The following is a 15,885-nucleotide window of genomic DNA, read 5'->3' as shown; positions in this document are numbered from 1 at the left end:
CGCATGTGGTGCTGTCCTGCCTGAGTAAGAACATAATCCAGTCAATGGCAAACACCATCCAGCTCTTTGTGGATCCAAATCTTACCAGAATTCAGCCACTCTTCAGGGCAGAGTCTGAGAAAGTGCGGGTGGAAGTATTCAACGTGTTGGGGAGCTTGACCAAGTGCGGAATTGGAGGGTCCACATCTTTCTTCTCCCAGCAGGTCCATTCCAACCTGGTGCACTTGTTGTTGCACTTGGATGGATTGAGGAGATCACCTGATCATGCAGTTTAACACTGTGGATGATCTTCCGACTTATTGGATCTGCGAAGGGTTCTTGTTTAATTGAAAGATATCTAGATGACCCCAACTGGAGTTACATGGACTCCCTCATGACGCATGTCATGCCAGTTGGCTCAAGAATTCCCAACGGGTGAATGTCTTCGCCATGGATTGTGAATCATTTTTCAACAATGACCAGGAGCAGCTCTGAGATCAGGCAAAGGCCTTTTCAACTTTCCTCCTGAGGCAGCCAGCATGTTACCGACTCAGCCGGTGGGCCACCTGGTGGAAGAACTTTTTTTTATTTCCAAAATATACTTTATTCATAAAAATCTGTAAAAATTACATTCCCAAACAGTTTAAAACAGCATCAAGTCAAAAAATACAGAGTGCAAAGGTGATCAGTTTCCTTCTATACAATTATGAGTTGCCTCACAACCCTTCCATTTCATTGTCATGCCATATACATTTTTACATTTACAGCACACAAAATGTTCCCAATACAGTTCGAGGGGTTTCCCATGGATCCAGCCCCTCAGTTCAGCTTGGTGGGGGGGACCTTACACTGTGGTCTTTCCCCATTGAGCCTTTGCTGTGGCTGCCCCAAGCTTTAGTGCGACCCTCAGCACGTAGTCCTGGACCTTGGAATGTGCCAGTCTGCAACATTCGGTCGTGGACAACCCTTTGCACTGGAAGACCAGCAAGTTTCGGGCAGACCAAAGGGCGTCTTTCACCAAATTGATAGTCCTCCAGCAGCAGTTGATGTTTGTCTCGGCATGCGTCCCTGGGAACAGCCCGTCGAGCACAGACTCCTGTGTTACAGAGCTGCTTGGGATGAACCTCGACAAAAACCACTGCATCTCTTTACACACCTGCTTTGCAAAGACACATTCCAGGAGGAGGTGGGCAACCGTCTCTTCCCCACCACAGCCACCGCGGGGACATTGTGCAGAGGGGGCGAGACTTCGGGCGTGTATGAAGGATCTGACGGGAGGGATCTTCTCACCACCAGCCAAGCTATATCTTGGTGCTTGTTTGAAAGTTCTGGTGATGAAAGAACTGCGCAATCAACTGCTGTTGTCGAGTCCCAGAATAAAGCCTAGAGAGAGACCCAGGCCCCGACCCTCCTCCAGCTCCTCCTCTTAACATCAAACTGATCCTCCACTCAACATGATTTCTACATTTGTAAATTATTGTAAATAAATAAATATTTTGTTGCAATAAGTATTCTGTTGTGCCATTGTAATTATTGGTGGATCTCCAAACAGTGCTGTTTCTCCTGATGAACTCACACAAACTCACGCACAGACACCACACATTGTAACACACGCCATTTTATTGCAAGTGACACCCTCACTCACGATCTTCCAAAAGGGCTCTGAAATATTGGGTTTTTTGACAGACATTGAAATACCTACCTTTCCTAGTCTGCTGCATTCTGTCCAGCCCCCGATGGATCATATGACCAGAAAGGCTTCAGCATGTACGTGAAGCCTCCTGCAGATACTGGAGGAACGGGCCACCGACTTGTCAGTATAAAATCCAGGACAAAGATTGCAGATATTGTAGTAACAGAAATATTAGATACGAAAAGCACAGTGAGAGAGGAAGTACCAGAGGGTCTGACATCCTTGAGGGTGGATAAATCACCAGGGCCAGATGGATTGCATTCCAAGTTGTTAAAGGAAGACAGGGAGGAAATAACGGATGCGCTGAGGATCATCTTCAAATCCTCACCGGATACGGGTGAGGTGCCACAGGATTGGAGGTCTGTGAATGTTATTACCACTATATAAAAAGGATGCGAGGGATAGGCCAAATAATTATAGGCTGGTCAGTGTGACCTCAGTGGTGGGTAAATTATTAGAATCAATTTTGAGGGATAGGATAAACTGCCACTGAGAAAGGCATGGATCAATCAGATATAGTCAGCATGGATTTGCTGAGGGAAGGTCATGTCTTGCTAACTTGATTCAGGTTTTGGAAGTAAAAAGGATAGATGTGGGTAATGCAGTGGATGTGGTCTACATGGGTTTTATTAAGGCATTTGACAAGGTCCCGCATGGCAGTCTTGTCAGAAAATGAAAGCTCATGGGATACAGGGGAATGTGGCAGGTTGGATCCAAAATTGGCTCAGTGAGAGGAAACAAAGGATAGTAGTCAACGGGTGTTTTTGCGAATGGAAAGTGGTTTCCAGTGGTGTTCCACAGGGCTCAGTGTTGGGACCATTGCTGTTTGCGGTATATATTAATGATTTGGACTTAAATGTGGGAGGCATGATTGGGAAATTTGCTGATGCACAAAAATTGGCCTTGTAGTTGATAGTGAAGAGGATAACTATTTTTTAATGAGTGATAGCCAAATCTGGATGCAAGTGCTTCTTGAAAATGACTTCATTTGTGCTTTATGACCAATTGCAGGCGTGGAAACCTGGACAGTCCAAACTGTGAAGAACATGGAAAACTAAGATCTCAAGAAATGAGCGGCGTATTCAGAAAGTAAGTTCGATCTAATGTGTGCCTAAATTATGCTTCATGCAGATTCCAACAATGTGAAAAGAAATTGTTGGACAGCGGGCAGTTCCTGTAAAGTTATGTAGGAACTTCTTTTCCACAAAAGCATCCCATAGTAGTGTGGCGAACACCATTCCAGACCATAACAATCACATTAAAGAAGCCGCTTGACTACCTCTCTAATATTTGCATTATTCCTCGAGATCAGAGAGGTCAAAGAAGAATTGTGTCAACGCAAAAGTCAAAAGTGATAAGTCACCAGGACAAGATCAGATTCATCCGAGGATACTAAAGGAAGTAAGGGTCGAAATTGCAGAGGCACTGGCCATAATCTTTCAGTCCTCCTTAGATACAGGGTGGTTATGGAGGACTAGAGAATTGCAAATGTTATACCTTATGTTCAGAGAAGGGTGTAAGGATATGCGCATCAACTACAGACCAGTTAGTTTAACCTCAGTGGTGGGAAAGCTTTTAGAAAAGAAGGTCTGTGGCAAAATTAACAGTCACTTGGACAAATGTTGATTCATTTAGGAAAGCCAGCACATGTTTAATCATGTTTGTCTTGAATTTTTTTGATGAGGTCAGGGGTTGATGAGTGTAACGTGGTCCATATGGTGTACATGGGTTTCAAAAAGATATTTGATAATGTTCCACATAACAAATTTGTTAGCAAAGTTGAAGGCCATGGAAGAAAAGGGACAGTGAGAGCACGGATTTGAAGTTGGTTGAGTGACAGGAAACAGACAGTAGTGATGAATAGTTTTTTTCTGGACTAGAGGAAAATATATAGTGAGGTTCCCCAGGGATCCATATTGGGACATTGCTTTTCTTGATCTATATTAATGACTTTGACTTGGGTGTGCAGAGCACATTTTCAAAATTTGCACTTGGGACAAAACTTGGAAGTATTATGAACTCGAGGAGGATAATGATAGACTTCAAGAGGACACAGTCAAGCTGGTGGAATCAGTGGACTTGTGGCAGATGAAATTTAATGCAGCAAATCAGTTTTGGTAGCAAGTGTTTTCTTTTGCACAACCATCCTGCAGCCTCATGAATTCAATGATTTGCATTCTGCACGGTTCTATAACACCTCTAGATAACACCCTGTAGCTAGCTGGTAAATTGTATCTTTGCAGCAAGGCAAGCCAGTTATAGTCAGCCGCTTTAACTCCATCTCCCTTCAACCACCCCTCCCCCAATAAAGGAGACGCTCAGCATGGTAAACCACTTCATCTGGTGGTTTGGGAAAGAAATGAAAAAAGCATACACATTGAACTCCTCCTTTTCCACCTCTTTTCATTCTTTCCATTCTTTGCTTTTCTGTGCTCTGGATGTTGGTGGAATTGTTTGCCAGTTTATGTGCTTCAAGAATGGTTAATTGGGGTCGCTGTTCAAAACTCAGTTAGGGCACACAAGAATTTTCACCACTGCTCAGCTGATAACTTTTTGGCCATAGCAATTACATTAAAGGAGATGATTGATTGCCTCTCGAATATTTGCCCTACATTCCTGGAGATTAGAGAGGTTTTTATCATACAAATTGTATCAACACAAACATCCAAAACTCTTCAGTGGAAAATTGCTCCTCCTTCAATATCAAGCTCTTGATTTTTTTTTACCTTAGATTGACATTGTTGGACTCTGCAGTCAGGGTAAAATATTGAAGAATTGGGCTCCTCTCCTCCTTCCCCCTCTCTTTATGCCCCACTCCACCACTCAATCTCACTATGAGGTCTAGCAAACTTCCTTTCAAAGTTTGAAGAAAAATGTAAATCATCATCTAGGTGCAGTCATACATCTGGAGCGTGACCTGTTCTTGGTAGACATTCAACTCTGTGTTGCTATTGAATGTTTTGCATTGTGTCACAATCTAACTTGCCCAGCTGACTCCTGAATTCATGGCTTCAAGTACATCCCCCAAGTGGTTATTATTCATGTCAAATCCTGATAGATAAATGCTTTCAAGAGCAGGCAGTTTCACATCCATGCAATTCTGCGGAAGCCATCAAAGATAAACAGGAACCCTAGTTAAGTTTATCCCCCCACCCAGATGCTGAGGTCATTTTACTGCTCTGGATCAAACATGTTAACTCAGGAGAGATATGGGATGAAACCCAGGATTATTCTGCTTTGTGCTGCTCTTTAACTAAACTCGGAGCTCGAAGTGGGGAAGAAAAGATAAAGCATCAAAACAGCTTTTCAACAAAACTTCCCATAATTGCTAATGTGAAATTAAGCTCGGTGAAATTGGGGGCTGTGCATTATAAGAAATGCTTGCTAAACTGGTGCACTACATCAAACAATACATTGAGTTGTGTCCGCAATAAGGATTGTGTCGTAGTGGTCATAAAGAGCTTGAGTATTTTTTAAAGAGATAAGGGAGTTGACCCCTCACCCACTTTAGATGAGCAAAGCTAGTCCGTTAGACTACATTAGTCCTAATTAACATTACAAGGTACCTGTCTCTTGTACTGGGAGGTATGTAGTGATGAAGTACATACAGGGGCCAAAATACCACCATTTCCTAATTGAGGAAAGTCTAATTCATGTTAAAATACTGTGCTAGTTGGACATGTTGTTTGGCAAATTAACATCCACTTTAATCCAAGTTTCATGGGTGGAGGGAGGTTTGAAGCTGCTGTTTTTGTTTTAAACAGCAGAGTGGTTTTCAACATGTGAATATTGTGTTTATTCAAACAAATCTCAACAGCAACAACAACTGGTATTTATGTAGTTTCTTTAATGTAGTAAAACGTTCTAAGAAGCTTCAGAGGAGCATTATTTAACAAAGTTTGGCACCGAGCAACAGTAGGTTGCATTAGAGTAGATGCCCAAAAGCACAGTCAAAGAGGTAGGTTTTAAGGAGAGTCTTAAAGGAGGAGAGCAAGGCAGAGATTTAGAGGGGAATTTTATCGTGGCGGCGGAGGTCACGATGTCCAGAAAAATGGATGATGTGATCCCCACGTTGTCTCTGCTTCAGAAGGCTCACTGAATGTAGTGTCAATCAGGCACATACATGGACAGTGGCGGGATTTCTACAGGAGCAAGGACCTTGTCATTGAAAATCTCACATTGGAGAGCTGCCAGCCAATCAGATGCCAGAAACTGCAGCACCACTGTGGAGACCAAGGAGGGTCGCTGGACCCAGGCCACAGGTAGGTCAGAGTGGGAGGCGGGGCGGGGGGGGGGGGGGGGGGGGTGGGTGGAGAGTCGGGTTGGTAGCAAGGGCTTGGGAGAGGGGGATGGTTGGCTCTCAGCACACCCCACTCCCCCGCCCTTTCCCGATGTAGTGTCCCTTGTATAGGCACTAAGTGCCTTTACACTCCAGATCACGGTTTGCTATGTCGTGCTTCTCATGCAGCAACAGGGTCGCCTGTCGCATGGCCAATTGCGGCTGCAACGGGAAGAGACCCTTAACTGGGGGTTAACTGCCCAGTTAAGGGCCTCAATTGGTGGCGGTGGCAGGGGGGGGCGGTGGTGAGGGAGGCTGTTCATAGGCCTTCTTGCCCTGGACTAAATTTTGACAGAGGCGGGATGGTAGCGGCAACCCCTGCCCCGCCACCATCACAGCATATTTTATGTTCTCCCCACCTCCAAACCTGCCGCAGGGTAGATCATAAAATTCCCCCCTTCGGGTGGAGTTTCCAGAGCTCAGGGTCTTGGCATCTGAAGGCCCGGCCGCCATTGGTGAAACAATTAAAATCAGAGATGCTCAAGAGGCCACAATCGGAGGAAAGTAAGCAAAGTGCATCCATGCATAATTAACCTGAACTCCAGAATACTACAATTACACTATCCAAGATTGCACTTTCTCCAGTTCGATCACCTCCTTACACTTTCTCCAGTGCCACCACCATCCAAGAGTACTTTCAGTGTCTACTTAAGAAGTGATGGTTTCAGAGACTGAAAGAATGATAATGAATCATGAAAGTAAATAATATAGTACAGTGCAGCTGATTAGAGATTTCAGATGACTCCGTAGGGATATAATTTTGTTGATGTGTAATGTGGGAAAATGTGGATTTGTCCACATTGGCAGGTCGAATAGAAATGCAGTATTATTATTATTTAAATGGAGAGACTGCAGAACTCTGTGGTACAGTAGGATCTGTCTATCCTGGTAGATGATTCACAAAAAGTATGCACGTTGAGCAAGTGATCAGGAAGGAAAATGGAATGTTGTCATTTATTGCAAGGGGAATGGAATATAAATGTCAGGAAGTTTTGCTACAGTTGTACAGGGCATTGGTGAGATCACACCGAGGGTACTGCGTAACATTTTGGTCCCCTTACTTAAGAAAGGATAAAACTGCATTCGAAGCAGTTCAGAGAAGGTTCACGCGACTGATTTCTGGGATGAAGTGGTTCTCTTATGAGGAAAAGTTGGACAGTTTGGCACTGTATCCATTGAAGTTTCAAAGTTTGAGTATTTTATTGAAACATATAAGATCTTGAGGGGACTTGACAGGAGGGATGCTGAAAGGATGTTTCCCCTTATGAGAGTGACCAGAACTAGGGGAAACAGTTTAAAAATTAGGTGTCTCCCATTTAAGACGGAGATGAGAAATCTTCCCCAGAGAGCAGTGGAGGCAGGGTCATTGAATATTTGTAAGGCAGAGTTAGATAGATTCTTGATTAACTCGGAGAGTTAAGACCAAAATCAGATCAGTCATGATCTTATCAAATGTGGAGCAAGCTCAAGGGGCCAAATCGCCTACTCCTGCTCCTAATTCGGATGTTTGTATGTATACATTGGAGATAGAGACTTCAGTTCTGTGGGACTACAGAAGAGTGCTTTGGGCCAAGTTTTCTAGACAGTACAGATTAAATTCTATGCATTGTGAGTCAGCGGAGTAGAGCCTCTTTAACTCAGTAATTTATTTCCACCTGAGATTTTGTTAATGGGGTATCCTCTCGTAGTGGCGATCTTTTGAACTGATTTTTCTTTTTAAACTTTTTCTGCAATGTCACTGGTTGAGTGTTTATTCAAGTCTATGTAACGTGTCCTCCTAAGCAGTATGAAAATGGTTAAGGAAGAGAGGCTTCCTTGACATAACAAATGAACTTTGGCTTCTTCTTCAGGTCATGTTTCCACTGTGTTTCAACCTAGAGATGCTGTTTTCTTTAACAAACATAACTACCACCCCCACCCCCAAACAAAATTAAAAATTTCCTTGGCCTTGCCCTTCTATTTCTGCAGCCTCCTCAAGCCCAATACTGGAATTTCTGTGTTCCTCCAATTCTACCCTTTTGTGCATCGACTGATGTTTGCAAAAATTATAGTACTTCATTTCCTAAGCTGTATGTTTTTACAGCCAATATGATTCAGCACCCTTAAAAATATGGCCCATCAAGGTTTTGGAACTGATGTAAAATAGCTTTTATCCCTGGATTTAACTATGCCAACTGACTTGAATGTTGTTGCACTGAAGTCAGATGATGTAAAGACAGTCCCTCCAGTACAAAATATTTCTACGAATATAAGGCTTTTACTGCATGACACTGCAGTCTACTGCAACCTGACCACCCACACCCCACCACACCCCCTGCCAGCTAGTTTAGTCGGAATGGAATCGGTTGTCTCCACAGAGCCCATGTTGGTCAACAGAATATGGAATTGCTGTGCAATAAGATTAGATTTGTTATATGTGCAGCTTTTAAAATGCATGTTCATCTATACCCAGTATTGGCAAGGGTCTGTAGAAGTGAAACCATGTGTTGCTGGAACAGCACTGTCAGTCTCACTAAGTCTCAATTGTTGTGTGAAAAAAATTTTGCTTTTGGAGCTTATTCTTGGCAAAATATAAAGTTCCTGTAACATACCCCCTCCATAAACTTCATCTCATCTAGAACTCTGTCCATATCCTAATTTGCATCAAGTCCCATCACTCCTGTGTTCACCGACCTACATTGTCTCCTGGTCTCCACCAACTCTGGCCTGTTGTGCATCTCCCACTTCCTTTGCCCCACCATTAGTATGGTCTTCAGCTGTCTAGGCCATAAGCTTAAAAATCCACCCCACAAACATCTCCACCTCTCTCCTTTAAGAAGCTCATGAAAAATCAATCTCTGGCCAAGCTTTTGGTCACCTATTATAATATCTTCATCTTTGTCTTGGTATCAGGTTTCGTGTGATTAACCTCCTGTGACGTGCCATGGGATGTTTTATTGTGTTAAAGGTTTGGGTTTCAATATTGTAATAGCTTCACTGTACAACTGATCGCTTGTTCTGCTTATTTTTTATGACAAGACCAATTAAACTGCCTAGTAAGTAATGCTATATGGTCACCAGTACTAAACAGGGAGCTGAAAGTGAGTGAGTGGCAAGCTGACTATATTGGAGCATCTCATTAGATATCCTTAACTATACCTGACTGTCCTCTATTATAGGAGTGTCCTTGAAGGTCGAGGCCAACGGAGCCATCATCCATCCCCCTCCAGCTTCGCAATTGGAGAAAGTTGAGGCTTCCTGATCTATGCGGGGCAGCCGGAGTTTGTCACACCTGTGGCAAATCTGGTCACATGGCAACCAAAGCACAGTCGTCTGCAAGAACTGCAAGAAGGAAGGCCATCAGACCAAGGACTGTAAACAGAATAAGTGCAGCAACCTGTGCTCTGGGGCAGGTCAGCTCTACAAAACCTGCCCCAAACATTGCCTCAGTTATGCTCAGGCGGCAAGGTCCAAGGAAAGGCCGGGAGAAGGAACAGTGAATACGTCTGGTGCTGGGAAGGAGACAAGCAATCCTCTCCACAGTGAGGAAAGTCTACCTGAGAAGGAGAAGAAAGGGGAGGCAGCTGCAAGCAGCGACCCAACACCTACCCCGTGCCCGGAAGCCGGGCAGACAGAATCAATAGAGGAGGAGGCAGCAGATGGACAAACTGGTCAGTGGCAAATGGTACAAAGGAAAACCACAAAGAAGAAACCTCCAAAAAAGGAAAAGGCCAGCACCCAAACCAGTGACAAGAGGAGGTTACCGTCTGAGACAGACTATGGCAGCTCCCCCGCATTGGACGAGGAAGGGCTGGAACGATGGCACCTGCAAAAGAAACGGCAGAACTCAAAGCAGCTGGAAGATAAAGCCCCCCAGCTCCAGGGTACTGGAAGCTGTGATGGGCCCAGTGTGCCCCAAACCCAGCGAGATGCCCAGCGCATCCAAGCTCCGGGACACCGAGAGCAATGAAGCATCTGGCGCACTGCAGCTCCAGGAAGCCAGGAGCAGCAATGTCTTCGAGGAGGAACGGAGGGGAAAAACACCAACAGCAGAGGACAGCCCAAGCCTTGCTGCCTAGAAGACCCCCCGTTGACACCCCAGCGGAACAAGACCCCCCCCCCCCCCACAATGTGTAACCAGGAGGGGTTTCTGAGCCCGACAAATGTGAAACAGCTTGTGTACACTATTGGTATGCAGGAACATACCCAAGGACAAGGACTAACAAGGACACCTGGTGTGGGAAGCAACACACAACTTTAAAATGGATATAAAGATTGCTTTGATTAACCTCGCCAAGGTCAAAGCTGACCTGCTGTTTCTGCGGGAGTATGGAATACCGCACCTCGGCACCTAGAGGCAATGGTCGCGATAGTGGTCACAAGGGTCATCAATCTGGTCGGGGGAAATGATTCCCATTCCTCTGGCCTTAGTATTCTGCTGTGGGGAAGCAACTTCATCATCTCCGAAGTTAAGGAGGTGGTGGGCAGTCGACTCCTCGTAGCAGATGTAATGTACAATACTGCTCTGCTCTGGGTGGTCAACGTTTACACCCTGGCTCAATGCAGCGAGCGGCTGACCATTTTCCACCAGCTCCCACTGCTGCTGACAACATCCAGACTGGTCATTCTAGGTGGTGGCTTCAACTGCATTATTAACGCAGCTGGAAGATCCAGCAAGGACCACAGCAAATTGGACGCTACGTCTAGATTCCTAATGGAAACAGTAAAAGAAGCCAAGCTGCACCACATCTTTAGCAACTCTGCAGATGGAGTGCAGCGTAGATACACCTGGTCAAGACTGGACGGGTCTGCCTGTTCCAGAATTGACTTCCTGTTTGTGTCCCGTGCTTTCATGGTCAGATCCACCAACGTCAAGCCTGTGTTCTTCTCTGACCACTGCCTCTTACTGGCCGACTGTCACTTACAAGACGACCAGCAGGCTAGCAGGGGAACATGGAAGCTCAATGTTATACTGCTCACCTCAGAAAATGTTGAGGAACTCAAAAGGAATTACAAACGTTGGACAACCATGAAACCCCTCTTTGAGTCTCCAGTGCATTGGCGGGAGGCGATCAAGGAGAATATCAAGAAGTTCTTTACCTTCAAAGGTGTTCAGAAAACGAGAGACACACAGAGGGAAATGTCCTGACTCCAAAAAAGAATGCAAAATCTGCTGTGGCTGCAGTCGATGGGGGTTGAGGTCAAGGAGGATCTCCAAGAGGTGAAGAGCCGGCAGGCCTCGCTCTTTGCCACGGAGGCTCCAAGATCATCTTCCGGTCCAGAGTCCGTTCCGTTCAGCAGGATGAGACGTGCTTGCGTTTTTTTCTTCCAAAAGGTACAGAGAGCTCTGTGATCAGCAGCCTGAAAGAAGAGAATGGCTCGGTAACATCTTCGCAGTCTGACATACAAAGAATTAGCAAATCCTTTTATGCTGGGCTGTATGACGTGAAGCCCGGGGACAGCACGGCCTCCCAGTCATCTATCATGGAGGTCTTAGATGTCAGTATGCGGGAGAGCCTGGACAAACTGGCAAAGGCCATCAGGTCCTTCGAGACGAGTAAAACTCCCAGAAGCGACGGCTTACCGGTTGAGTTGTATTCGGCTCTGTGGGACTGGATCGGCCCAGACCTGCTGGAAGTATACAAGAGTATGCTTCTGACCAGCAGCATGTCAGAATCCATGAGGAAAGGCATTATCACCCTCATTAACAAGTGGAAGGGGTAGAGGCGGAGATCAGAAATTGGCGGCTCATCTCACTGCTGAATGGTGACTGCAAGATCCTGTCCAAAGTCATCATCAGTCGGGTCAAGTCTGCTCTGGAGTTGGTGATCCATCCTGACCAGACCTGTACTGTACCTGGCAGGAAGATCTCTGATAGTCTCCTGCTACTCAGGGATACGATTGCCTATGTACAGGACAGGAGGGTGGACACCTGCCTTATCAGCTTGGACCAGGAGAAGGCGTTTAACAGGATATTGCACACATACATGATGGACGTGCTCTCCAAAATGGGGCTTGGGGAGGGAATCCGCAATTAGATCAAACTGCTCTACACAAACATCAGTAGTGCAGTCTCAATCAATGGGTGGGAATCAGAAAGTTTTCCCGATCCAATCTGGAGTCAGGCAGGGCTGTCCTCTCTCCTCTGTCTTCTTTGTTTGCTGTATAGAACCCTTTTCTGAGTCCATTAGGAAGGATGTGGGCATTAGAGGAATGACAATCCCAGGCAGCGGAGGCACTCGGGTCAAAACCTCCCTGTAAATGGACGACGTTGCTGTCTTCTGCTCGGATCCACTGTCCGTTCGCAGATTAATGAGCATCTGTGTCCAGTTCGAACTGGTCTCGGGAGTCAAAGTAAACAGCGGCAAGTGCGAGGCCATGTTCTTTGGGAACTGAGCCGACCGATCCTTTGTCCCGTTCACCGTCAGGTCAGACTACCTGAAGGTGCTGGGGATATGGTTCGGAAGGGCTGGGGTGTGCGCCAAAACTTGGAAGGAGCGAGTAGCCAGGGTACACCATAAACTCAGCTTCTGGGAGCAGCGATCTCTCTCCGCCGTGGGTAAGAACCTGGTCATCGGATCCGAGGTGCTCACGCTGCTGCTGTATGTGGCGCAGGTCTGGCCCATACCTCACTCCTGCACCGTGGCGGTCACCTGAGCCATTTTCCGCTTCATTTGGAGATGCTAAATGGACCGTGTCCACAGGGACACAATGTTCAAACCTCTGCATTAGGGCGGTAAAAACATACCCAACGTCGCCCTCAGCCTGATGATCACCTTCGTGTGCGGCTGCATCAAGCTGTGTGGAGAGCCCCAGTATGAAAACACCAAGTGTCATTATGTGCTGAGGTTCTATCTGTCCCCGGTGTTGTGAAGTATGGGTCTGGTCACATTGCCGCAGAATGCGGCATCCAGTTGGACCGTGCCGTATCACCTATCGTTCGTGGAAAAGGTTGTGCGGAAAAACACCTTTGACTACCAATCCATCAGGCAGTGGTCTTCACAGAATGTCCTCAAGGCCCGACTGCATAAGGAGATGGTGGATCCTGTCGGACGGTTCCCCGAGCAGACTGCCAAAGACATTTGGCAGAATCCCTCATCACCAGAACTTTCAAGCAAGCACCATGAGACGTAGCTTGGCAGGTGGTGAGAAGGGCCCTCCCCGTCAGATCCTTCCTGCATGTCCGGAGTCTTACCCCCTCTGCACGCTGCCCTCGAGGTGGCGGTGGTGGGGAAGAGACTGTTGCCCACCTCTTTCTGGAATGTACCTTTGCAAGCAGATGTGGAAAGAGATGCAGTGGTGTTTGTCGAGGTTCAAACCAAGCAGCTCTGTGCTCTACAGGCTGTTCCTAGAGACACACACCGAGATAAACATCAACTGCTTTTGGAGGACTATCAATTCGATGAAAGATTGGTCTGCCCGAAACTTGCTAATCTTCCAGCGCAAAGATTTGTCCACGACCAAATGTTGCAGATTGGCACATTCCATGGTCCAGGACTATGTGCTGAGGGATGCACTAAAGCTTGGGGCAGCCGCCGCAAAGAATCAATGGGGAAAGACCACTGTGGAAGGGTCCTCCTGCCATAGTGAACTGAGGGGCTGGACCCATGGAAAACCGCTCAGGCTGTATACACTGAATATGGCTGAGCTGTAAAATGTACATGGCATGTAAAATGGAATGGAAGCAACTGACTCCTATAATTGAAGAAAACTGATTTCCTTTGCACTTTTTGGAATGTCAACTTAGTGCTGCTTTGAACTGCTTTGTAATGTATTTTTTACAGATTTTTATGAATAAAGTATATTTTTGAGAAAAAAATTATAGGAGTGTCCAAGCCTTGGCGATTTAGCCCTCAGAGCCCAAGCAACCAAGTCATCTTTATACTTGTAGCTTTTATTTGCTTGGTTCGTCCTGTTGGAATTTTGGTGAAGGTTTGTAAAGATCTTTTTGTAACCCACTTCTGCCTGACTGTTGGAAAAAGCCAAATCCGAACACAAAGACCTGTTTGTATAAGTATCTTCAAATGCATGCAAAATAATTTTATATAAGCCCTGAGGCTCATATATGTGACTGCCAAAGATGAAAACTTGGGAACGCCATCACCTCTAAGTCCCCTTCCAAGTCAAACACCATCATGATTTGGACATATTCTGCCGTTCCTTCAGCCTCATTGGGACAAAATCCTGGAGCTCCCTCCCTGATGGCACTGTGGGAGTACCTTCACCACATGGACTGCTGCAGTTCAAGAAAGTAGCTCAGCACCACCCTCTCAGGGCAACTAGGAATGGGCAATAAATACTGGCCTTGCTAGTGACACCCTTATCCCAAGAATAAATTACAAATAAACAGCCTTAATTTATTGAGTTTAAAATTACAACATTAGAAGCTTCCAAATTACCAGTTAGAATTTTATTTCTAAACATTTTTGCTTCTCCTGACAAACAGTTACTGACTCTGTCTTGCATGTATATTTCCAGCGCAATAGCCTCGATTCTGCAAGCCTGGCTGGACCAGTTTTCTGAAAACTTCAACATTCCAAATTACACATGCCTGCAGAAGATTCTCAAACACCTGAGGCAGACGATGCCAGGCTCAGAACTGGAGAAACAGGCCCAGAAACTCCTCGAACAATTTCAGCAGCAAGAAGTGGCAGAACAGGAGCTGGACAGTAAGATTAATCTTTGTGTAGCAATGAAAAAAATTGTTTCAATTTTAAAAGCTATGGAGGTGGAGGGTGGGACTGGGGGAGATATGTTCCCCTTTTTTGATGATGGCTGCAATTGCTATTCTGGAGCTTATTTTCAATTCATCACTGAGAAGTTATATTATACCATGCAGGTAGAGTAACATAAGAGCCAGAAACACTCTTACTCCAAATTCCATTCCTTCAAAAGAGAATCTGTTTTTTTGCTGTATTGCAAATCTCACCAGTCAGCTTTTGATGTAACATTTAAACTATTGTAGCAGGACAAAGGAGCCAGTTAGAAGAGTTTTTTAAATGACCAGTTATTACAGTGTGGAATGCTTTACCTCAAATAACGTCATTTAAGAGGGAATTGGATCATCATTTGAACAATATAACAGGATCTGGGAAGCAGGACAGGAAAATGAGATTGCAGTTGATGGATCCAGTTGAGAGTAAGGACCAGCACAGACACCTTTGGCCAATTGACTGCCTTCTGTGTTGTAATTTCTGTGTTTCAAAGTGAAGCATCTTTAGAAAGAGCTTGAATTGCTGCCAGTTAAACTGTTAATTCCAGGGCTCAATGGTAACTCACAGGTATTGAGTATTTGAATCACTATGAAAGATAAGATGGTTTAATTATGCAATGGATTGTGATGGAATTAATTAAATTGGTGGAATGACGTTTTGCCACTTCGTTCACCAGTGATCTTTTAGACCAGTGTTGTGCAATGGAAATCACCAACGTGCCATACATTTGGCTCCGACAGAACCATTTTAGCCATCTGTACTAATTTTCACAAAAAACATCACAGTATTGCAGAATTACGAATTGGATTTGTCAGCACAAATGAAAGAATCAATTCTGAATGGAATAGTGATGCGCCCAAGTGTTCATTTAGGCATGATGTATAAAACTTTTCGTTTTGAATGGCAATCTGAAGTAAACTAATTCAAGACACCCACTGAATAGCCATGAGTTCCTGGAGAGTTTGCCACTCTGTCCACTGGCTTTGAAGTTCAGTTGTATTTCCTTTTGGATTTTTGAAATTACTTCAGAATTTATAGTTTATCTAAGTTGATTAGAAATGAATCACGGAGCGAGTGTTGTACTGATGTTGATTGGAAGAGGGAGTCGGGAAACCGGCCGGAAGATGACAGCAGGACGGTCGACAGAAGCAGGTGGGTAATTAATTCATTAAATAACATAT

The 15,885-nt window shown here is 45.2% G+C and overlaps 1 pseudogene; it reads left to right on the top strand.

Annotated features, from left to right (window-relative positions):
• Positions 1-15,442, top strand: part of LOC137373251 (ral guanine nucleotide dissociation stimulator-like 1) — a 75,972-nt pseudogene extending 60,530 nt beyond the window's left edge.
• Positions 15,443-15,885: the final 443 nt, after the last annotated feature.

This window comes from Heterodontus francisci, chromosome 8 (assembly GCF_036365525.1).
Source record: "Heterodontus francisci isolate sHetFra1 chromosome 8, sHetFra1.hap1, whole genome shotgun sequence".
Lineage (NCBI taxonomy): Eukaryota > Metazoa > Chordata > Chondrichthyes > Heterodontiformes > Heterodontidae > Heterodontus > Heterodontus francisci.
This window is presented reverse-complemented; position numbering and strand designations above follow the sequence as displayed.